Here is a 24,348-nt window from a genome sequence, read left to right as displayed (position 1 = left end):
GACTGGTCAACAAAGTGGGAATCATAAAATCAGAGCTCTGAATTTCATAATATCTTTCTGATATTTATAGTATATAATATCTATATACAAATACCTGTACCAATGCATTATATTTACATACAATTCAGATACATTTTCACCACACACACCATATAATCAACAATTACTAGAACAGGCAACCTAATCAATGGAGTTTGAAATGATACAAAAATTGAAAACCAAGTTTCAGTAAATTAATGACAGCTGTGGTATTCCCACCTGTATATCCAATCACGGGTAGCTGGATGTAGAAATTAAACACAAGCATTTCCAGTGACTCACATTAGGACACTCTGGGATCCAGGTAACAGCGAAAACTAAGACTGTATGATAAAGAAACATGCCATTCAATAAAAAAAGAAGTAAAAACTCAAACGTCACTGAAATACTACCAAGCAGTCAATAGGAACTAAGCTACGTGTGAGGACAGCTGGTAATTTGATAAATAGCAGAACAGGAATAGAAGATCCCTCTCATAGACCAAAGGTAGCTTTTGAGAATTCACAAGTATCTTATCCTTGCTGGACAATACTGTGGTAGTAATAAAGGCAACAGTCTGCCTAGAAATCCAGTGAGTAATCTCAGTAATCATCTTAAGAACATTTAAAGACTAAGAATAAATTTGTGTAAAAAATAGTCTTGGATTTCTTGGTCATTTGATATAAAGCAAGATAAAGACAGATGAAATAAAGCCAGACAAGTTATATGGTGATGGGACAAGCTTCCTGATTCCACTTGAAAAACCTAATTTTTCCATAACAGTAGTCATCTGCTAGCCAAACCCAGCAAGCATTTAATTTTTCTGTAATAAGAAACTCTTTCCCACAAAACTTTGTGATGTGTACAATTGAATCTGTGACAGCTGTTCTCATCTACTGGTAAACGGTCTGCTGGAAAGGCATTAATATGAACTTTAATACTAATGGAATCATTATCACCCTTCGTGTTTTTTTATATATACATATATAACTTATCACCTACTACTTCACATGATGATGGTGCTTCATAGAACAACAGCCTTTGCAGACCTTTTGGTATAAAAGAATACTCTTTTCTGGTTTTTGGTTTTTTTTTTGTTTTTTTTTTTTTGTACATGCCATATACCTACATAAACCAAACCTTATAATACCAACAGCAACTTATTCTGAGACACAGAATATTTAAAATTTAAAAAAGAGAAATAAAGAAGTACTTTATAATTATATTGGTTTCTGACACCAATAAAGAATTTTAAATTGGCTATTCTTCAGTATAACTGGCTTCAGCTGTTCCAGAAGGTTATCAGCTGCTACAAAACGCCTGACCTGATGATAGCAGTCACTGACAGTTCCATAAACAGTGAAAACTAATTTCATTAGTATGGCTCTTACATCAATGTATTGGAATACCATAGAAACACAGAATGGCTGAGGTTGAAAGGGACTTCTGTAAATCATCTGATACCAAACCCATTCTCAAGCCCTCAGATGCAGTTGCCTCTGGCCCAGCACTAGTGCAAGACATTGCTCCTCCTCAGGTACAAAACTTTGCATCTGTGTTGAATTTCGTGAGGTTTCTGCCAGCCCATTTCTCCAGCCTTTCAAATATCTCTGGATGGCAGCACAACACTCTGAATGTGCATACATAACACGTTCTTGGGTCACTTGTTTAATACACTGCTAATTTTGTGACTTCACCTATTTTTTTCTTTATTTCTTCCTGTGAAATACAAAAACATTAATGCTTTCCTCTTCTTGTTTTGCCATGTACTGAATCAATAATATATGCATCATTGTCTAATATATGCACCATGTGTCTTTCCAGCAGAGATTGAATTTTTCTCTTAATTTCTGGGAAGTATCTATCACATTACAAATGCTGCTACGGGAAAAAAAAACCCACTGCAGCTTGGGTCTATAGCCTCACAATGAATACCCCTCATATGAATGCATTCAATAATAAAACAAAACTGTTACAATAAATGAAACATCTATAATCTTATCTTGGTCCTCTACTGAAAGTCCAGGGGGTCTAAAAGGCTGAATTATAGCCAAAGGGATATTTTGTTGTTGTTTTAGCTGTTTGGGATATTTTGAAACAGAAAAGAAATAAACTAAGGCAGTACAATTCTGATTTTGGGTGCTCAGTGATGGAAACCTTACAGCCTGAACTTCAGGATTACTAAAGTCCCAGTGAATTCAAAGTTAGCCATCATCACTGTTCTGTAAATTCAGAATTTGCAGGTATTTAAACACTTGGTTACTTGCATACCAAATCATCTAACACATCTACAATATTAAATAATGTATGGCAATCCACTCCTCTGAAAAAGGATTATGTAATTTTAACCGCCTTCTAAGTGGAATGATCGTAATCAGTGAAAATCAATAAAATAACTCATATATTGATTTCTACAGAATTTTAAAGTTTTATTACACTATTATTCACATTATTTTGTATTTAAATGTATACAAATTAAAGTGGGCATGAAATTTTTAATAACTTTGAAACTTTAAACTACATATGCATTGTGGATACAGATATCCAGAATCTCATTTATGCTGGATTAATGACAGTCTCATTGTAAGGAAAATCTCTAGAAGAATGATTCAAAACTAATTAACAAAAATACAAATTTTCTCTCAAATTTGCCTTCAGGGCAGAGGGAAACCAAAAACTTGTCCTTTGCCCCAGCTCTTTTCCACTGACAAGGAATCATGGCCTCTCAGGGAGAGATACAGCCTTCATCAAGTATATGGCTGAAACTTGAAGGAATTTTGGATTCAAAGTGGTATTGGATGACAAAGAAATTTGACCAGTATAATCTCATATTATCTTAGTCTATTGTCTCTTTCATATACCTTACATGAGTCTGATGCAATCATGGGTGCCAAGTCACCCTAAGTCTAAGCAGTCTTGGAACCACAATGATAAGGACAAGAAGGATATTTGGAGAAGAAAGAGTAACCAGAAAAACTCATTTTAGCAGTACAGATTAGTCCAACACTACTAAATTTAAAAAACAACAACAAAAAAAGAAAATTAAAAAAAAAAAAAAAACTACTCAAAAAAACCAAAAACCCAACATGATTTTATGAATATCTGAAGGTTACAGAGCTTGAGAAAGAAAATTTAGCATGATACAGCAAGAATGAAATGCCAATAAAACAACAATAGTATGAAATGAGGTAATAAGCTGAATAGCAGCAAAACACTTCATGAGACTGAAATCTATCCAATAGAGACATAATTCTGTAAGGCAGGGACATTTGGAAATAGAGTAGACAAAGCATGAGACAGCATGAAACAATTGTGTACTGATGACATAGAAGGCTAAATCATCTATATTTGCCTTTTTGTCTTTGAGATTACTTCTTCTAGTCAATCATTCTGGAGCACCACTACATTTTAACACCTCTTTCTCCATTTTCTTTCTCCCTTCCTCTTCCTTTTGAAAGCACTATCAAAATAGATGTGACCTCATTTCCCGACTTTTTCCTCTGGCTTTAAAGGAACAATCTGTATAATCATTATGTTTATCCAAATGTTTTCACATTTCATTCTTTATATCTGAAAACCTATTTTAAGGAACATCTGGACATAGTGTTCAACATTCCTCTCTTAAAATGTAGTTTTCTGTAGTCACATGATTTTTATAAGGTCACCTATCACAAAAGTCAATGACCTTATAGAGAGTAGATGAATGAGTGAGGAAAGATTTGGGCTGGAGAAAATGTTAAGTATCACAAGCATGCATCCATATACACAGTTCATTCACAAAGAATAGACTAAGTCTCTTGCAAAGAGAGCAAAAGGCTAACAAGCCTGCAAGCATTTTAGAGAAAAGATTTAATGTTAATAAAATTCTAGAAAGTAGTATTCAAAAGTTCTTGATGACAGAAGAAAATAAATGCTTCTCTCTCCTTGTTAAAAAAAAAAAAAATCAAACCAGTTTTGGCTTTACCGGGAAACTATTTTAAATACAAGCCTGTCTGTACATGCTTGTTGAAATGCTCTATATCTGCTAAATGGGATGTGCCATGAATTTCTATCATGTTTTTAGTAATACTCAATTTTTTCCAGTAATGTTTTCCAGACATTTTTAAATGCCAAAGAAAAAAGGAGGAAAAATACAAATATAGTTACTAGTATCCTAATAGCATATTTTCTGCCAATAGCTGCTAATATTTAAATTATTTTAAAGAAGTTATGCCTCTTATGAAATGTTTATCACTTTTTCAATGCAAAAATCATCTATTTGGGTCTCTTGTAACAAGTGTCTGAAATATACAATTTTTTTATCTCAATCCTCTCAATATTGTCACTATTACACTCAATGTTAAGAAATGGAAATTTCATGTCATTCAATAAAATGCAGAAGTTTCTGGTCCCAATAAAAAAAATAATAAAAAAAACTTAGTTTGATTAACTTGATTTTGACTTGTAGTCTGCAATTGAGGGATTATGAAAAATCTTCTACTGCCTTTTGTTGGGGTACATGCAATAAAAGAATCTTCATATGCAGAGTTGTTTAACAGACTTGATGGTATTTGGTATGTAAGAGTAGGTTCTTTTAAAAGAAGTAAATCTTTCCCCATTTGTTTCTTCACATATGATAAAAAAATGAGGCACAATTTAAACTAATGGTTTTTTTTTTAAATTCTCAGCAGCTCTTATCATCTTTCTCACTGTAACTCCATGAAAAATAACATTTTTTGGTCGATAGTCTGAAAGTATAATTTAAACTCATTTATTTCTGACCCTCTATTAAATTAGTTTTAAACAATGGTGGAATTGAACAATTGGCAGAATGGACTGAAGACACACAAGAATGGAATAACAAGGGTTCTGCATATCTGGGACTTCGTGGGAAAGATGTGATAGAAAAGTTTACTAAATGAAACATTAAAAAGTAAACAAGCAATAAAGAAGTAAATAAATAAATAATGAAGTAAAAATAAAGTAAGACTAAAATAAATAAGTAATAACAAAGTAAACACAAATAACCTGTGGCCCACTGATGCTTTGAACATCATAGGAACCTGCAGAATGCAGGAACTCTAGACACAAGAATGTACAAAAAGTACTCGGAATAAAATTTAGCTTTGTATCCCTGAAAATCTATATGTACTGAGCAAAGTTTGGAAAAAAAATCCCAAAGAATACTACAGAAGTGTTGCTGGTTCCCACTAAAGCAGAGATCTTAGAGCTTTTGTTCTCTTATTTATAAAACAATGAAAGGAAACTTTGAAAAGTCATCTCAAGTACAAACACCTGCCATCCAAAAAAAACCCCAAAAAATCAAACCAAACAACCAACAAAAAAAACCCCAAAACAATAAACTAAGCAACCCTAACCCAATCACAATATTTGTATTCATTTCTGATGAACACAAAGAAACATTAAGACAGTCTATTGAAGTCAAGTAGAACCTGGTGAGTTTCTTGCCTTGATAACCCTTACCACCTCTTGGGATAGGTATTGTGAGATAAATGAACAATTACCTTGGAAGAACAAATGGTTTAGCCTAACTTGATTCAAAGGCTTCATCATTTTTAAAGGACTGTTAAATAAGAAATTATTACCTCCAACCAGGCTCATTTTAGGGCAATTATAAGGAGAATAATATGCAGTAATATATTATATCTATTATGTATAAATAAGGAGTTTTTCTGAACATTCCATATTTTCTTTTAGGAAAAGGGGTTTTTGTTATCTTTGCAGAACAACGGACCAGCTAAAAAAGTTGCTTTACATTGAGTCCCAAATTGACAGATTTCGGAGTTTTGTTTTGTTTGATCAGGTTATTCTCAACATGTTTTGGAAACAAGGAGCCAGTCCTCTTAGCAAAGTAAGAATGGCAAAACTGAGCTATGACTGAAGCCTTGCTCTAATGAAGACATGGAGCCAAATAACTACAGCAGCACTTGCATCCCTTAGCTGCCATGTCCTGGGCCTAGGCACTCAGTTCTGGCTGAAAATGGAAGAGTATCCACAATATTCACCTTTGATGCTATGCTTATAGAATGATCAGTCATAACAAAATAGTGTATATTTATCATACCCCTGCAAACCAGAGAAACTATGCGAGTCTACCAGGGAAAGCAGAGAAAATAATGCATTATAAAAGACAGTTATTCTTTTTTTAATGAAAAAGGGAAGTGAACTCCAACTTCTTGAACCTAGAAAGAAGCAGTCTAAGCCCAGAACTACATTTTCATATGTCATTACGTAGTTCATTTCCTGGAAGAAGGGGATTTTGAAGAAACTTAAGGCCTGAGTCAACAGAAATATCTGAAAGTTCAAGGACTGCAACGTCTGTAGTCAGCAGGGCTTGGTACAGGCACACTGACTGCTCAAGGAGAAACTAAGGGAGTGAACTGGGAGGTCCCACTGCATGCCAGGCTGAGCAAAAGCATTTCCACTGAGTACTTGGGGAGGGCAAGTGGTCATGATAATTTCTAATAGTCCTTTCCATACAATAATTTCCTGATTTTATTTAACTGTAAAAGTAGCAATATTTTCATAGGCATATTCACAAATATTTTCTCTCAAATGCACCATAAAATTAATAAAAAAATTAAAATATGCAAGAATTAAGTAGAAGTTTAAAATTTTATGTCATTTAAAGGGTTCAGGCACTCAAGTTTGAAAAAAGTCCATAAATCTTAGAAAAAAGTAGAAAAAAAGAATCTTTTTGTTATCTAAATGTCCAACTTACACACACAGACATAGGGGAAAAACATCAACCATGGTTTAATTTTTTTTTACATAAAAGATATACTTTTATAGGTGTCATAAATTCAATTTTATATGTGTTATAATGCAATATTATGCACAATAATTAAATTTTTAAAATTAATAACCACTATTTTGAATAAACAGAATGCTTAGTTCTAAGCCCACTTTTATTAGTTTCCCAAGGGTCTAAAAGGTGGTGAACAACTCCAGCCTCTAATGAGTTTGTAATCCTATTTTGCACTTGGCTTATAGCAACTTGCATTTCTCTTCAATGGCTCAATCCTGCACGGTAGAGAGATCTAGTCCTGATCCAGCAAAGCATCCTGATTCCTGCAGGTTGCACCCAGATCACAGTCTGCAAAAACTTCCTTTCAGCAAGGATGATAGAAGAAGTAGAAGGGAGAGCCTTAACACTGCTTTGCCAACACAGAAGAAAGGTGAAAAAGGCTTATGTAAAGAAGGCAATCAAATGAACAGATGACAATATATTGTTTTCTTCATGGTTCAAGGCATTGTCTGATTTTGAACTGTAACTAAACAACAATTCCCTTCCTGACATTCTTGGGTATTCCTTTCCCTCCTGAAGGAGTTGAAGAACTGTTCAGTTTAGCTTTTAATTTACTCTCATCTGTATTGTCATCTCATGCAAAATAAAATAAGTTGAATTTTCAAGTTGGGTTTTTCAGATAGGTGTGAGTCATGCTCATGAACCAATTACACTTTTTTTTTTACTCAATTCTTTGCTTTTATATTTGAGTTACCATTATTTCAAGTGTTGGGTTTATTTGTCAATAATTAAAATGTTTCTAACCAAATAATGATCTATAATAATTACATGTAACAGCTGCTAAACTTTGCTGCACTTACTCTTCCCTACAGAAAAGGAAGTATATAATTATTGCCTTTTAGGAAAAGGACTCCATATAATGTTAATACCTCTGGGTTACTGTATCTTGATCACTCTGATATTCCTTAAATCCTTTTTACCTGTAGAACAACACAGAACAGTGGTAGAAGCATGGGAAAAAATACAGGAAATGACAATTTCTTTTAAGAATTAGCATTATATTAAATACCTTTGGATGATGGAGGGATGAAAGGGGGAAATGGTTCTTTTAATGATTAGGGCACTCTATTTAGACTTAGATAGGATCTAATGCATCAATACCAACAATGAGAATTATTACTCAATGACTTTTGATTTAATTTTCTTGGCCAGCTCTGGGACACTGCAAAAGGAACCCAGCTGTTCCTTGATTGCACATTTGATATTAAATAGTGTTATATTTTCCTCAGTGCAACACAGAGAGTTACTAACACAGCAAGTTGGTTACTAGGTATGTTCTCTGGAATACTTCAATCTTAGTAAACTGAAAAGAGATTTTATAAAAGAATCAGGTAAGGAAGAAAGATAAAGCACACCATAGAAATGCTGTATATGCCACTCTAATATACACACAGCAGGACTGGACTTATGGTACCTGTTTTATATATACATAGAGATTGGATCTAGCAATAAATGCAATTGCACAGTTAAGCTAAACTACATTTATCAGTTCTATTTAATAAGTGTTTGTAAAGCCTGTAGCATTGGACTGTGATCATTCATCTTCCAGTTTATTCAAGCACACTGACATGATCTAACAACATAAGCTTTGAAAAGATAAACGTAAAACCAAGCTACACTAACTCTTTTTTATTTGAACGACAGATCTGATTAAATACATGATTTATTTTATGTTAGAAGTCAACAGTTTTTAATGGTATCAAAGGAGCTGAAATCCATGAGAACTGCAGCTTTTGAGATTCTTTGACACAAACCATGTATGTAAAGTGTTCAGATATAGGTTTAGTTGTCTTACCTAAAGAACTGAAGTTTCAGGGCTTCAGTTTATACCCTCTGCTACCACAGATAATAGTCGTAGCTAATTCCCATGCCTTCTGGAATAGTGGTGATAAAGAAACTAGAAACACAAAGTCCGTAAAATTTAAATTGAGGATTCTTTGTCCCAAGGCATTAATGTTGTGTATGCTTGTTGTTCGAAGAGAATTCGCCCCAGACCATCACTTCCTGCTTTTTAGTCATGGTGCATAACAACTCTCTCTCATTTACTCAAATCTCATTCACATTTATTCAAGAAGAATGAAGCTAGCTATGAATACCTATGTACACTGTTTGGGTAAGTCTACTGGAATCTTGAGCCAAAATACAATGCTCTTTAAAATTAATTTACATTTTAAAAAACGGGATTTAAAAAAAAAAATTCAGCTCTTTTAAAATATTGCAGATTAGCATTTAAAAAAATATTTCTGCTTTTGCACCTACTGCCTGAAGAATGATAAATGCTCAGTTTAATTTATTTTCCATCTGGTAACAGGCATTTACTTCCTTCTAAAGATGACTGATGTGCTGATCACATTTCAATGCAAGAAAGTACCACCAAATAAGGCCAGAATTTTCCACTCACTTCTGTTGGATTTAGGCAATACTTGTTCCGAAGAATGTTCTAGTTTTTCACCCATATTTAGAAAACGTATTGTGGACCATGGTGAGATAGTCTGATTCTTGCCAAATTTGAACAAAAAGGCAACACAACATTAGATAATTTTAGTCATAATGATACCATTCAGTGGAATCACAGTTATGCAATGATATGTTTTCACAGCATTGTGGAGTTGTGTTAGGATACTAATTTCTTGGCATTGTAGCCCAATTATTTTCATTTATGAACTCAGAGGGTGGAGGGAAATTTGCCATGCTAAAATTTGAAGCGGTCCTTTAGGTTTCTACTTTGAGTCCACTGTTGCACATACACTATTCCCATAATAGCAGAACAACTTTGCTATTAGAGAACAGGCATATCAGATGGATTTGAAAAATAGAGGAACACTGTCAGGATTTTTTTGATGAACAGTAAAGGAGAGGAGTTCAATGTGTAGAAAAGTCATGCATGGAGCAGATCTCCTTTGTGGAATGCAAACCAAAGCAAAATGCAAAAAAAAAAAAGTACCATCTTGTTCTCTTCATCAACAGAAGCTTATGCAGACATCTCTTAACCTAACACCCACCACAAAAATAAAGAAAAATACAGTATGTTTGGGAGACAAAAGTGTCAATTATTTTCTTTAAATTCCTAGACAGTCATGGCTCTGACTCATCCAATTTTCTCAGTTTAATAAAATATGACCCTGTGGGAGTAGCCTGTTGCTACTCCCACATAACTATAACTATCATAACCATAACTATCTTCTGCCTCCAATGTGAGAACTGAATTCTGAACATGTGGACAATTTCTCCTTTATTTGGTTAGTTACTTATTGCAGTATCTCTGTGTAAATTCTATCCTGATCATTCTGGCAACATGAAATTTATGCAATGCACAAAACTTTGATAAGGATCTCTGAATTAATGTAAATTTTCCAAGAACTTTTTTTAAAAAAGTATGAATTTAGAGAGTGTGGGGGGGAAGAATAAAACCCAGAATAATTATGAAATCAATAAACAATTGAGCAATTCACCAAAGCTGCTCAAAGTAACACCAAGAGACAAAGATTCTACATTAAACTCAATTCATAAAATATACTTAATTTGCCAAGCAGAAGCAAGCAAACAGGTGATATCCATTTCAGTGTATTAATTGTATTGTTACATCTACAGACAGCCATAAAAAAACCCCAACCAAAAATAAAATTAAAAGTGAAAAAAAAGAAGGAACCTAACACTACATTTATTCCCTTTTTAAAAGTCTGATAAACTGTTATTGTACTGAATTTGCAATTTAAAAACAGTGATTTATGTATAAGCACATTACACTGGAAACATCATATTCAGACAAACTTCTGATCTTGAAAACCCCTTCTCAATAAATAAATAAACAGTTCTTACTCATCAGAGTATTTCTGATTCAGTAGCAGACGTGCCTTCCTGTGCAAACTCATGGCAACTGACAATGTGAGAAATCGAGACATCACCAAGCCCTTTGGCTGTGCTGGGAGTTTCCTGGGGGTAGGTTGGTCACAATAAATTGTCCTTAGCTGTGAATTTCACTTTCCTCCCGAGACTCTAAATCTCTTGACCTCTGAGTCACATTTCAAAGTCCACATACTCTCCATCTGCTTGTTTGCAGAGAAGGGAGAGGATGAGTGTCTGCAGAACTAGAGAGGAGATTGAAAGGAGATATGTCCTGGGTTTGAGGTAAAAAGGGACAACTCTATATTAATGGGGTGCTATAGAAACCTGTCCTACATCAGCAGGAAGTGGTTCATCTACTAAATGCATAACAAGCTGGCACATCATTTCAAATGGAAGCAACCAACATTATGAATTATGACAAAAAGAACTTTATATCCCTAATGTTTCTGAACATGGATAATAGTCAGAGTATATAAAATTTCACAGTCCAGGAAAATGAAAATTTGTGCTTTTCAACCATTATAGTATACGAACTGAAAATAAATTAATAAGAATTTTGATGTAAAATATGTAGAAAGCCTGATAAGATTTTGCTTGAATACTCCTGATTTACTTGTTTAGAGCTGGAATATTAAAACAATATTTAAATAAGCTTATGTTTGCAAATATGTATTCTAAAGAGTAAGAATTGGTGTAGGCTTATGATCTTGCTTAATTTTAAGGAGGGAAATTTCTTTTTTTTTTTTTTTAATGTGTGCAATTCAGTATATGTCCAGAGTAGAGTAAATTAATAGAAAAAATGTCACTAAGAATCTGAATATAAAATCTGAACATAAAATAGGAGTTTGAAATCGCTGCTAGATCAGGAAAAACCTTTCTTAGCAATGCAAAGACAAAAAAAACCAAACTTGACCCATGTATCCAGAATTATGTAATAAATGGAATATTTAAGATAAAAGATGCATGTATTTTTATGTTTTCATCTCTTACTCTGCACTGAAACACTGTTTTATGTATGGTGAAACAGATTGCAATAAAAAACTGTGCTTACAAAATGCCTTTTATTCAAGTACCTTTCACGCAACTTAAAACTTACGTTTATGAAATCTCTCCTTAAACCCCACTCCCACTTCTTAAATTACATTAAATTTGTTTTGCTATCTGAACTCTTATAAATAGTGTTGGCTGTATATATTGTGTAAGGATCTGCCCTACAATATAAGAATGCAATTTCTTGTAAGCTACAAAGAAGTAAAAAGGAGCACATAGGGTCTGCGTGGCTTGTTTCAAACAATGAGTAAAGAGGCCACAGAAAGGTCAGAGCTAAGAAATCTCTAGTGCTGCCCACTACAGTGCACAAGCCTGACCATTCCACTATATTTAAATCTATCTCCTAATTGCATTTTCCTTTCAAAACCTATCATTTGAAATTATAGATGGGAGAAAGATGTCAAACAAGACCTCATATGTTTTCTTGCTTTTGGGAGATGGGTGATAGTTTCATTATTTGTTTTGGAAAAAACTTATTCTTAAACCTTTCTGAAAGCAGTTCCTCTTTTACCTAACTGCCATGTAGTTGGTGTTATAAATCATCAGAGATGTAGATGACTAATGTGTGGAGATTTATATCCGACTCCTACAAAAACAAAAAAAAAAAAAAAAGGAAGTGGGTACTTTGCTAAATATACATAAAAGATATTATTTCTCTGCTGTTTTTCTACAATGCAACCACAATTGCAAAGAACCATCACTTTAATATGTCATAAGGCCAAACACACTCCAAAAATTTCAAGACCAATCTATCCTCTTAAACATACACACATACACTTACAGAAATATATAGCTTTAGCAGAGAAAGTAGTTCAGCTCATGCCAGTGAAATTGAACTGACAGCTCCTCTAGTACATTTTTGCCTCAATACAGAATCTGTTTTAGTTTCACTGAGGCTTCATTTTGGTCCGTAGCTCCATCTGCATGGAAAAGCTGACAAGAACAGTGTTGTATCCTAGAAGTTTTTAACTTTTCATTAAAAAGAGCTACAGAAATGCTCAGAATCAGGCAACAGTTCACTTTCTCCCCAGTGCCATGATCATTCTATGATGGGTCTAGTCTTCCAGAGACCTCTGGCAGCACAGCATGAGAGAAAGAGCTTTGGAATTCTGGTGCCACTGAGGAGAGAGATGAGCTATTGACAGACAATATCCATAAGGATCTCTAGTCAAAGATTAAGGAACTGTGATTAATCCATCACAGTTAGATTTCCTAGCAAGTAAACCAATTCTGTGTTAGTCTCTGTAATCATGTGGCTGGTGCCAAGCTAGGTGAATGGTTTGAGAAGATACATCAGTTTCTTACAAGAGAATTTACAGAAGGGACTGGGAGAGAGGTAAGAGAAAAGGATCATCCCAAACAGGATTTCAGTAGCAGGGAAATTTACTGGTTTCTGTTGTAAAGGAAAGGATATTCAGTCTCCTTCCTCAAAAATCCAGGACAACACTATATGGCGCACGCATGGAGTAATGCATAAGGATTAAGATGGGGTATGAATTTTCAAAATGCTGATTATTACACTGACAAATATTCTCACTCATTATTAACAGGGCTTTTGAATAATATAACCTAACATGCACAAGCTATGCCATCAATATTAGTGCAAGCTCAATGCAGGTCAGTGTTTTATACTCATGTGAGGCATGCTGTTTTCTCCTATAAACAAGCACATGAGACCACCTAATTCATTTTTATAATTCCTGCAAAAGTAGTGTTATTTATCCAAAGGCAAAGTAGAGGGTGCAAAAAGAACACAGAAAAGAGTAGTGAGGTAAAAAGTATAACTGTCTCTAACCTCACCTAGGCTTTCTAACATTAGGAATGCCCTTTGTTGCCTAAGAGAATACTTTCCCACATTCCAGAACCTTTTGGGCTAACCATGCAGCTGTAACAGTGAAATTGTACACTACTCCAGGAAGGCTCCTGAATGGAGTAAAGACGATTTATATGAAAAAAATTGACTTGGACTACCGAATTCTAAACAGAGAAAGTGAACATCTACCTCACCAGTAAGTAGGAAAGATGTATATTTATTTCAGATTTCCATCAGCAATTTTTTTTTAGAAATGTTTACCACAAACAGAGTCCAAGGAAGGTGAAGAGTAACTAGAAATATGAGAAGATAAGCCATTGAGACTGCATTTAATTTCAACCTATACTACCAGAAGCTATTTTGCAGAGATGCAGGGGAAAACTCAATTCTTTCTTCCTCTCTGTTTTCCCAAACCTAAGACAGGAATTAGCAAAAGTAATAAATAAGTAAAATCAAGTCCACAAATTGAGTTATTTTATGAAGACAGAAATGCACATTTCTAGTCTGAAATTCTTAGCAGTCATTCACAGCAAGAAAAGGATGTTTTCAAAGCAATCTTTAGTGTTCTGTAAGCAGAGAACATGTTGAATATAACATCTTTGACCCCTCTATATTTCAGACCTTGAAAGCAGTCTGGAATCTATTGCAAAATAGATACCATCTGACCAACTATTGTAGAAATTCATATCCAGATTCGTATCAGAGGCCTAAACTGGATACAAGCTCAGAGACAATAATTTTGGTTGGTTTTGATTTAGATGCTCAACACCTGGGGCAGCTTAAAAAAATAGATTTCTTCAAGCTGAAGGCCCAGATTGCTGAAAAGACAGTGTTTCAGAAGTACAACACCAAAAGCTTGCAAACTTCTACACTATTAAGAGAACTCTGAAGGAGGTACAATCTTGGTGGCATAAATAAGTTTGTGGATCAGGTACCGAGTGAACAAGTAAATACACACGGTATTTGTTCACCCACAGCACAGCTTTCAAAATCCATCTTTCTAGAACATTTCAGATTTGATAAATTCACAAATTTCAAAGGACAGTTTTCCAACCAAACAGAAGTCTGAGGCACTGAGTCAGAGTAGTGTCATAAAGCAGCAGATGACCCAAAAACTTCTTTGGTGTTCTGATAACAGCCTCAGCAGAGAGGGAATGATGGACTGCAAAGTGAAATCCTTTGGGGTATTTTGCTCATAGCTACACATATATGTTGATGACAGTATTGGAAGCCTGGTTATAAATGCCCAGGCTACATTCCTTCTACCTGCAGGTACAGGAACCTCAGAATCATATATTTTGCCTTTCTGAATTGTCAAAATATACAAAACACAATAAGGCACACTTCACTACAACAGTCTTCCACAAAGACAAGGACCCCAAGAGATAAAGAAAATACTTCTCTGTGAATTTTTAAAATGGTAAATTATTTTCAACATGAAAATTATAACCTTAATTTCTGTTATGAATTTATGAGACCTCAGCTTCCATTTATTGTTTCTACTTAAAATTTGATTTGGTATATTACAAAACATTTAAACATCTATTTTTTTCCTCTTAAACTAATCACATCAGTTCTTGAGCTTCTTAATTAAAAGATTGATGTTAAAGTACTAATTTTTTCCTTTTTATTCAGCACTGAATATTTTTGTGGCTCTATTCTTTTCAAAAAATTTTTTTAAGTGTGGGCAAATTCAAATGCAAACAGTATTCCAGTTTTCCCACTGACATTGATAAAATCACTATTCTGTTTCTCTGGAATGTCAAAATATTTTTAACACTAACACAGAGGGAGCTCATGTGGAAATTCTTGCCTGTTGCAATATCAAATTCTCTTCAGATTTGGTTTTACAGAGGAGTGCCCCTCATTCAGAATTTGTCCTTCTAATGTGTAACATTTAGCATCCAATATTACTCAGCATGCCTGTCTTATTTATCATGCTGCCTCACTTGGTCTCAAGGGAAAACTTCTCAATCCATGTGATTGAAATCGCATCACTATGGCCAACGACATTTAATTAACTGGCATTCTCTGCCAGCTCATGATCAACAATACAACAGAAAACCCACCATACTAGGCACTTTAAGAATTAAAATGAATACCTAAAAACTTCTAAAAACCTTTATATAATTAATCCTCTAAAGCAACATCACTCAGATATCCTCACAGGCCGTGCTGATTATGAGCACACTCACAGTCCTGGGAGTGCAGGCTCCCCTGATTGCTCACTCTGCCTCTCGAGACATGGGTTTCCAACTCGGGCTGTTCCCATGCTATCTGACAGGGGACATGCTGGGAAGAAAGCACTCCCAGCTCATGCATGCTCTTACAAGGTGCAGAGCACCCTGTGCAGTAGGTGGGTGGATGGATGGATGGACAGACGGACGGACACAGTGGAGCCACTGGACTGATGTTGGCTCCTCACAAGGTCCAGCACAGCTTGGTCAGACCAAACTGAAGGCTGCAATGAAAGGGATCAATGTCTGGCAGCATCACAGAAGTGGTTTTGCTCTGTTTCTCTAACCTGTCCAGCTATTTATGCTTTAAAATCTCCATGCTTCTTTCAGACTCTTATTCAAGCTTTGTTTTATGGGGTTTTTATTATTGTTTTCGATTATTGGAGGGATGTTTGTGCTTTTTTCCTAGTTTAGGGGTTTGTTTCTGTTTTTGGTTTTTGTTCTTTTGGGTTTTTTTTAAATTCTCCTCTTTAGCCGTTAGTTTTGGGAAATGTCCTCTCAGTTAGCTCAGTTAATCTTATTCACTCAGTTTGCCCTCACATACCCATCCTAACAGATGCTCTTATCAAGGTCATTTTGCTAAGTGCAGGCTGCACAATTATATTAAGTGTAATTTTCTATCAATGATTTTTTCTAGAACATTGGTATAATTATTGTAAAAAGAGTTACAATATCTGTATAATCCATTAAAAATATTTTCTCACAATACTTACTCTTAAACAACTTACAAGTGCTTCTAAGCTACTTGAATATCCTGTGTTTTTTAAAGTTTGAGTGTACTTTATTTCCATGGTAACGTCTATCTACAGCCAGGCAGTATAAAAGGGTCAATTGTTTGCTTGATAGAAAATAATTCCCATAATATCATGCTATTGACGTTAAACTTTTCCCTGCCTTAAGTTTCTACCATTTGAATCCTCTATTGTATTTTTAGTTATTTTACCTAAAATTTATGTCAGGGGAAATGGTCAATGGTTACCACATCCAAATGAGTTTCACTTGTCTCATTAGAATGTTTTCTAGATACTCTAAACAACTTTTTGAAAAAATAAAACATTACTGTGATTTAAGAATATTTGTCCCCTAATAAATATTCCCCAAAATCCTTTCACTTGCTTTCTCTTTTCAAAAAAAAAAAATTAGTTAATAATTTTTCCAGATATAGAACAGAAATATTAATTGAATTATTCTGACGGTTATGCACCACTACAGCCAATAGCTCTTCACAGGTTGTGGCCAACAAAAACAACAAAAAGAACAGCAGTACTCCCTTATTTCTGGTGCATTCTAAGACTACCATACAATCACAACACTGCTCTCCTATGACATCAATTGTACTCCTTTAATCTTGTTTTTAATAGAGGTTGTTATATGATTTCCTCTTTTTCCCTATATGTACTATTTCGTTTTGATATAATTTTTGGTGTAATTGTTAAATTTTTACTTCCTTTTCACTTGAATCAAAGACAGACTCAAAATCAAATATAAATTCTTTTATGAATTGGGTTTTCCCATGGCAAAAAAATATATTCCTAGAAATGGACCAGTTTATATTCACAGCCTTCTGTTTGTGTGTCCTTTCCAATCAATCTTTATCATAATTTTCCTCAGGTTTAGAAGACAGGTATTTCTGAAGCAGCATCATTGATTGCTTTAATCTTTGATTTGCCCATAGGCAGTCATCAACTTCATCTTTCTTTGCCACACACACACACACAAAATCTTATCTGGGTTATATTTTAAATTAGATGTGATACCTTTTGTGATAGGAATTTATTATCTACACTTCTTTGCAACTCTAAATGACATTCTACTACTGCTGCATGACATTTTCATACATATCCTCAAACCTGAAATTTCCCATTAAAAAATGCAATTATTTTTTTTCCACATGTTATGGAAAGTTACCTAAGGACTGAGCCATCCTCCACTATGGTTTGATTCAGTAGTCTTTAACAAATACCTCGAGGCCTTCACTTAATGTATGTAACTCAATCTTCAGGGCCAGACCACTCAGGAAAATGTACATTACAGAAAGAGGTATATCAACATGAACATTCACTGAAGGTGAGGTTTTCTGACCTCTTTCTGGTTCAAAGGAGAAATCCATTATGGTTTTAATTCCCTGCACCATATACAGTCAAAATTCACACGGGCGTTAAATGCAATAAAACTCTTGTTGAAGTAGTAGACTGTGCACTGCATATGAGCAACCTGAAAGGCTAATGGGGTCACCATCCTTCCCCTCTGGTAGCTGTGTCATCAACAACCTTAACAAAAATGAACGTCAGTTCTCTAACGGATGTAACAAATATAAATCTTTCCTCTGGAAAAATAATAGAAAACCACATGTAGCAGAAGCTGCCTGTCCAATAAGGGCTCACAAACTGAGTAGGGGCAAAGAAAATCCTGGTAAAACCAAACAGCTAAGTAAAGAACCCTTAACACAGCATATATGCCCTTTGGCAAAGAAGCTCATGGAATTGAATATATTTGTGCACATTTCATTTGAAACTTGCATGTACTGAGAGAAGGAAACGTATGATTCCTTAATCCCCTTCCTTCTGTCCCTGTAAAAACTCTTCTAGCCTTTTAAAATTAAAACTATAGCATTTTTGTTAAAATGATTTTAACACGTGACAATATTCAGTTACTGACATGCATAATCAATACACAGAGGTTACACCATCCTAAGGACTGAGAATTCAGACCTAAAATACGTAACTTTAAAAAAAAAATCTACTTTTGTTAATATAAGATCAGATTTTGCTGTTGCAGTGAGATTAATTCATCAATTATTCCATTACACACTGATGAAAAAGATGCACTAACACCTGGAATGTCAGCAGGGATAGCAAAGGAGCATAGAGCCTTTGGAAATTTTGAAGCTTGTAGCATATTAACTCAATATGATATTTGGATCATCTTTTTATATCTGTAAATATAAATACTTATTCTATTATTTAGCTCTGGAAAGAGAGAAAAAAGAAAACAAAAACCTACAGAGCAAGACCCATCCTGCTGAAGTAATTACTAAATATCTGATTGAAATCAGTTGGAGCAAAAGTGTGTTTATGTTCTCACAATGACAGAAGAAAAGAAATGTAAAAGGAATTAAACTGGTTGCATGGAAGGGTTTCTACAGAGCCCATAGCTCTACTAGCTCATACACTTTACAATGCTAAATGATGACTAAAATGGACATTAGTGAATTAAAAAAAAAAACCTCCACTTCTATTAATTCCTGCAAGACAGAAATCTCACTTATACCAGTTCATGGAGAGATTGTCATCTTCTTCTCTTACATGACTAGTCCACTAATAGCCGTTTTTGGAGATTAACAAGAAAGTTAAATGTTGGCCTATAGCTGATGAGGATCCAGTATGAAGAAAATTTCCTCCTCTACTCTCTTCCATAATAATTTCCAATTAAGACAATGGAATCTGATAATCTTCAGTAATTTGATGAGCATGCACAGTGCATGAGAATTGAGGTGAGTAGCCCCCATCCCAGACACAGGTGGCCACCTTTTTGCCATTGCAAAGATTCTGGGGTAAGTTCATAGCACATGAACAGAATTAGTGCCTGCTTAAGGTCTTAAGATAGTCTTTAGCTTAATATCATGGCTAAGGTGTGATAAGCAGTGTGAGGAAACCTGCACTGTTATGATTCTTGCTGCACCCCCACACTGATAACCAGGCTCTTTGTGTGCCTGGCTTTACTCCCCAGTTAACACAGCATGGGAGAGAAGAGATTATTGCTATGAAAGTGAAGAGAGGCTTGTAAGCAAAATCAAAATGTGCTGCAGATCTGAAGGACACTAATACGTTCTGGAACCTTCTACCACTCTTTTTCAGCATAAGTCAGATCCTTTGGGCAATGACTCTTATATGTATGGTGAAATAAAAGCACCAACTCCTGGACCTTCTAGAAGTCAGGTCACACTTTAGTGTCCATACAAATATGAAAGGAAATCACATCCATATTTCTGAGGATTATTTTAATGTACAGGATGATATGAATCCCATAATCCCATAGCTGTTAACTAACTGATCCCTCAAACACAAAGAGCAATAATGAATGCTTTGAATTGCTGCTTGTTTGCAGAGAAAACATAATTTATTTAACTTAGCTTGCTGTGAAACTTCTGAGTAAGCTTTATCTAGTTGCAAGAGAAATAATTGTTGATGGAATATTTTGCTTTGTTTTGAGGGTGGTTTGTTTCCTTTTTAATTCTGCTGGTTCCTGGTTATATTGCTCCCCCACAGTCCTGACATAACAAGTACAAGCTTGGCAGCAAAACCATGGTAGATTTTATTCAGTGGTCTGATGCTGCCTCTCTCCCTTTCACAAGCAGCAAAGGTAAATCTTGTCTTGGCACTGTGAAAACAGATTTTCAAGATATATTATAGTGGTGTTATTATTTAAATTTACAAAAGATATGTTATATACCTGAAATGCATTTTAATATGCCCAAGGAATAGATCCAGTCCTGGAAAGTTCATTGTTGTTTCTAATTGTCAGCGACTGCTACACTTTGCTTGCCTGCAGCTATCCAATTAACATATCACCTCTACAGAAAATATTGTAATATGCTCCATGTCCTGACAACAACAAGTCTCACACTCCACTTCTATCCAACAATTTCCTTCTAACTGAGTTTCCAACATATTAGCAACTATCAGTGAAGTGTATACAGGCATATATTCCATCAGATAATGCAGCTTGCAAACACCTTTTCTTATTGCTGTGCAAAGTTCTGCTGTGGAGATATTCCTGGTAGTTTAGAATATCAAGAGACAGAGAGAGAGGGAGAGAAGCAAAGCTCAACTCTAGAAGAGGAAAACATGTAACTTGTGCCCTGAGATATCGCTATGGCAACATTTAAACAATGAACAGAAAGCCCTGCAGGATTCTGCTCTCGCTTCCTTGGATACCAAATGTAAATCCTGATTCTCTTTTATTGTGTGCATGCACAAGCTTCTGATTTTTGCCTTTTTCACTAACAGATAGCAAAATATCCATGCCCCCTACCAGGAACTACACATTAATTCCCTTCCATGTATAGCAGCTTGTGAATATGCAACTAAAACACACCACTGGCATAATCATCTCCCATCTTGTGTCCCCATTTCTACCCCTTAGGAGAAAACAATGGCCATGATAGTATAGTTAAATAACAGGTATCTTTTTTTTTTTTTTTCTGAATCAACTCATTAAATGAACCACTCTAAAGTGTCACAAGCCAATCCCCAATGCCTTCTGTCATGACAGGAAGTAGAGGCAGGATCCTTTCCAAGGGCTGCTCCTTCTTTAAGCTTCTAGAGTAAAGCATGCTGCAAGGCTGCCTTCCAGATCAGCATGGCTGATGCTATTCCTAAATCCTTCTCATCTGGGTTATCCTGTGGGGGTTGAAGGAGGCTTGTTTTTGTTTATGACTGTCACAGAGCAGCTGGCAATGGGATGAAAGGCTCCTGAGAATAATAACCTGACATCTAGTCAGCTTCACTACTCTAGAAATTACTTAGTAGGTTCCAACTGCATATCTTCAGAGTAATTTTCATCCCAGACTAAAATGGCACTAATTCCATCACCCTTCCTTCTCCCCTTGTTCCTCACTAGCCATCAGAAATAAAAGCATATCTCCAAGCCAACACAAAGCCACTCTGGCAAGACTGAGATGGAGGCTCTCTCTCATGCTGCTGCTGAGTGCACAGTGCACTCCTTCAGTGAATATGCTGCAACTTGGATAGCCTGGCTTGGGATTTTTCATCAGCAACAAGCTCTCTCAAAATGTGCTAAAATCCTGTCTTGGGCCCCATCCAAAATCTTCCTGTCTCATATTGCAACAGCAAGAATCTTCACATCAAATAGGAGACAGCTTTTTAGGTCACAGGCAAATAATTTTAAAGCCTACATATAGAAAGCCATAGCAACACCTCTAGAATCCTTTTGTTTTTCTCCAGCCTCACATAACTGCTTGCATTGGCTCACATCTACAGCATGGGTCTCACCTAATTTGAAAGCCCATTTTTCACTTGTCAGTGGTATCAGGCTGGGAGATATTGTGACACAATTTGCCGCTCCAGCAAACTGAACCTGCTTCAATTCTAGATCAGTACAAATCATTCCTGACATGAGAAAAGACACAGAGCAACCACCCCCCTGCATTAAAAACTTACACTTCACCTGAAGTTTGAGGTTTGATCTCTGACCTTCTGGAAAACAATTAGACCAAACAGAGCAGGACCTTCCAATAAAGCTTTATCTTTCCTCCTGCATTTAGTGCCTTAATATACACATAATTGATCCCTGTACAGTGCTAAAATCCCAGCTGCCTGGGGTCACTACCAAAAATATCAGCCATGGTTTGAGGAGGAGACAGCCCTCAGGACCAGCATATGCCACTGAGTGACACACCTGTGTTCAGACACCTGTGAGAGACGACCAGCTCTGGCCTCTGGTTGTGGAGATATGTTGCTTCTCACTTGTCTGGATGTTTGGATGAATGTTTTGGCTACTTATTTTATGATCAGCCCTTTGGGCTCTGGATAAGCCTCAGCACAAATGCTGAGAAATGCTGTACTCTTTCCCACTTTGATATTGAAGGAGTTAAACTCTGGGCTGCTCTATGTGTCTTTTGGCTACTGTATTAAGTGAATGATTCACTGAAGTGTGAAACTGTTGCCTCTTTGGAAGCAGACACACATCCCTAGCTTTTTAATGTTGACAAGGTTTGCCTATTTCAGCCCAAACTGGTGACTAAATTTTCCCAGTGCTTCTTTATCATGTCAAGAAAATACTCCTGCTAGTTATTGTACAAAATGAATGGGGCACCTACGACAGCTTTCTGTTGGCCAAAACTGGAGTTTCTCTATCAAATTTTCTGTTTATGTGTTCACTTGACAGCAATCCAGGGAAAAGCTTGGAGATGCGTTTTCCTTAGCCATCTACTTTTTCCTTCAGTAATTACTGAGCAGCAGCTCAACATAAATTTAGCTTTTCTATTACTGCAACTGCTGATGCAAGTGTAGCCCACAACAAGGCACGGACTTATCATGGTACATGAAGGAATGAACAAGAGAGAGTTTTGCACTTGTTTTCAGATGCTGACAAACTTATTATCCATTTAGTGCCCCACCAGGAAACATGGGCCCAGAGGAAAAAAGGAGGCTAAAGTACTTCACAATAAAACAACTTAACTATATTGAGAAGAATGAGAGCCATTGGAGCTGGAAGGAACAATTTTTGTTGTGCCTGCTTCCTCCTTTTCCTGAACAAAACTGCACAAAGGGTCTGATTTGTTAATGTGGTCAAACAAATACTCCCAGAGATTTTCTTAGGAGCAGAATTGATTAATCCTTTTCAAATGGCCAATGTTTAAGAGGCATGATCTCCAAACAGAAGCACATGGGACAGATTTGAGGGGCAGAAGTTCTCATTTCCACTACACCAGAAGATTCAGCACATTTACATGAAGTAACAGTAGTGATGTAAGTGAATGAAGAAAGGGGGGAAAAGAAAGAGGCTAATAATGGTTTACATATTTATCCAGGGAAATTATAGTTCTTTTTTGTGTTGTTTCATGCAGGCAGCTTGTGAAATGAGAAATGCTGTCAGAAATTAAAAGAGCTCAAATCTGGATCTACCAACACTTCTTTCCTCCCTGACCACTCTCCCCTTCTCCAGAATATTGTTGCTAGAGAAAAGTAAAATGAGTGGCAAAGCTAGCTCTGCACCTTGCCTAAAAAAAAAAAAAAAAAAAAAAAAAAAAAAAAAAAAAAAAAAACCACACACAAAAAAACAAAACACCCCAAAAAACCCCCAAAAACCAAAAAAACACCAAAAAAAACCCCCAAAACCCATTCCTATTCAATGACTCATTTAATTAGTTGTTTCTCCCTCTCATTCTGCACCAGTTTTGGCCTAATCCTTCAGCTGGAACCTTAACATGTGAAGGCCAAGGTTGAAGAAGGCAGAGGTTAGGGAGGACAGAAGGGGAAGTAAAAGAAAGAAAACTCCCTACTCACGAGCTATGCAGTCATGCCAGGAGAAGGGATGGAAGTAGCACTCTTCCCCACAGGAAAACATGGACCTCTATTTTAAATATTGTGTTATCCTCCCTTTATTCCACACTCCCACATAACATTTCTCCAGGAAGGGAGAGATATTTACTGGTCTGCTACACATCATTGCTAATTTCCCCACCGTTGACAAGCCACTTTTTAATTATTTTCATTACCAGCATAATAAAAAAAGTCTCCGGATAACTCAGAATCCTCTCACTGCTTGTCAATCAAAGTAAATCTCTCTCAACTGCCATTAAAGTCCGAGGGGATCCTAAAGAATTCATCACAAAACCACAAAGAATTTCCTAGGAAATCCGGAGGGCATGGGTGGCCAGCACAGCAGTTCCCTAAACTCCCCTATAGGAGAATATCCTCTCTCTGCCTGTTACTGTCCTTTCTTAGCACTGGGGTGTAAAACATGTCATTTCTCTTGGAGCTACATCCTCAAAATCCATTAAAAGCCCCTGCCCCACACCCCCCCCATACCTGCCAAAAGCCATCCTTCAC

At 35.8% G+C, this 24,348-nt stretch overlaps 1 protein-coding gene across 16 annotated transcripts in view; it reads right to left on the bottom strand.

Annotated features, from left to right (window-relative positions):
• LRRC4C (leucine rich repeat containing 4C) overlaps positions 1 to 24,348 on the bottom strand; it is a 490,575-nt gene that overhangs the window by 63,118 nt on the left and 403,109 nt on the right. The gene's annotated exons all lie outside the window — the stretch shown is intronic.

This window comes from Passer domesticus, chromosome 6 (genome assembly GCF_036417665.1).
Source record: "Passer domesticus isolate bPasDom1 chromosome 6, bPasDom1.hap1, whole genome shotgun sequence".
Classification (NCBI taxonomy): Eukaryota; Metazoa; Chordata; class Aves; order Passeriformes; family Passeridae; genus Passer; species Passer domesticus.
The sequence above is the reverse complement of the archived record's forward strand: the minus strand, read 5'-3'. Positions and strand labels throughout refer to the sequence as shown.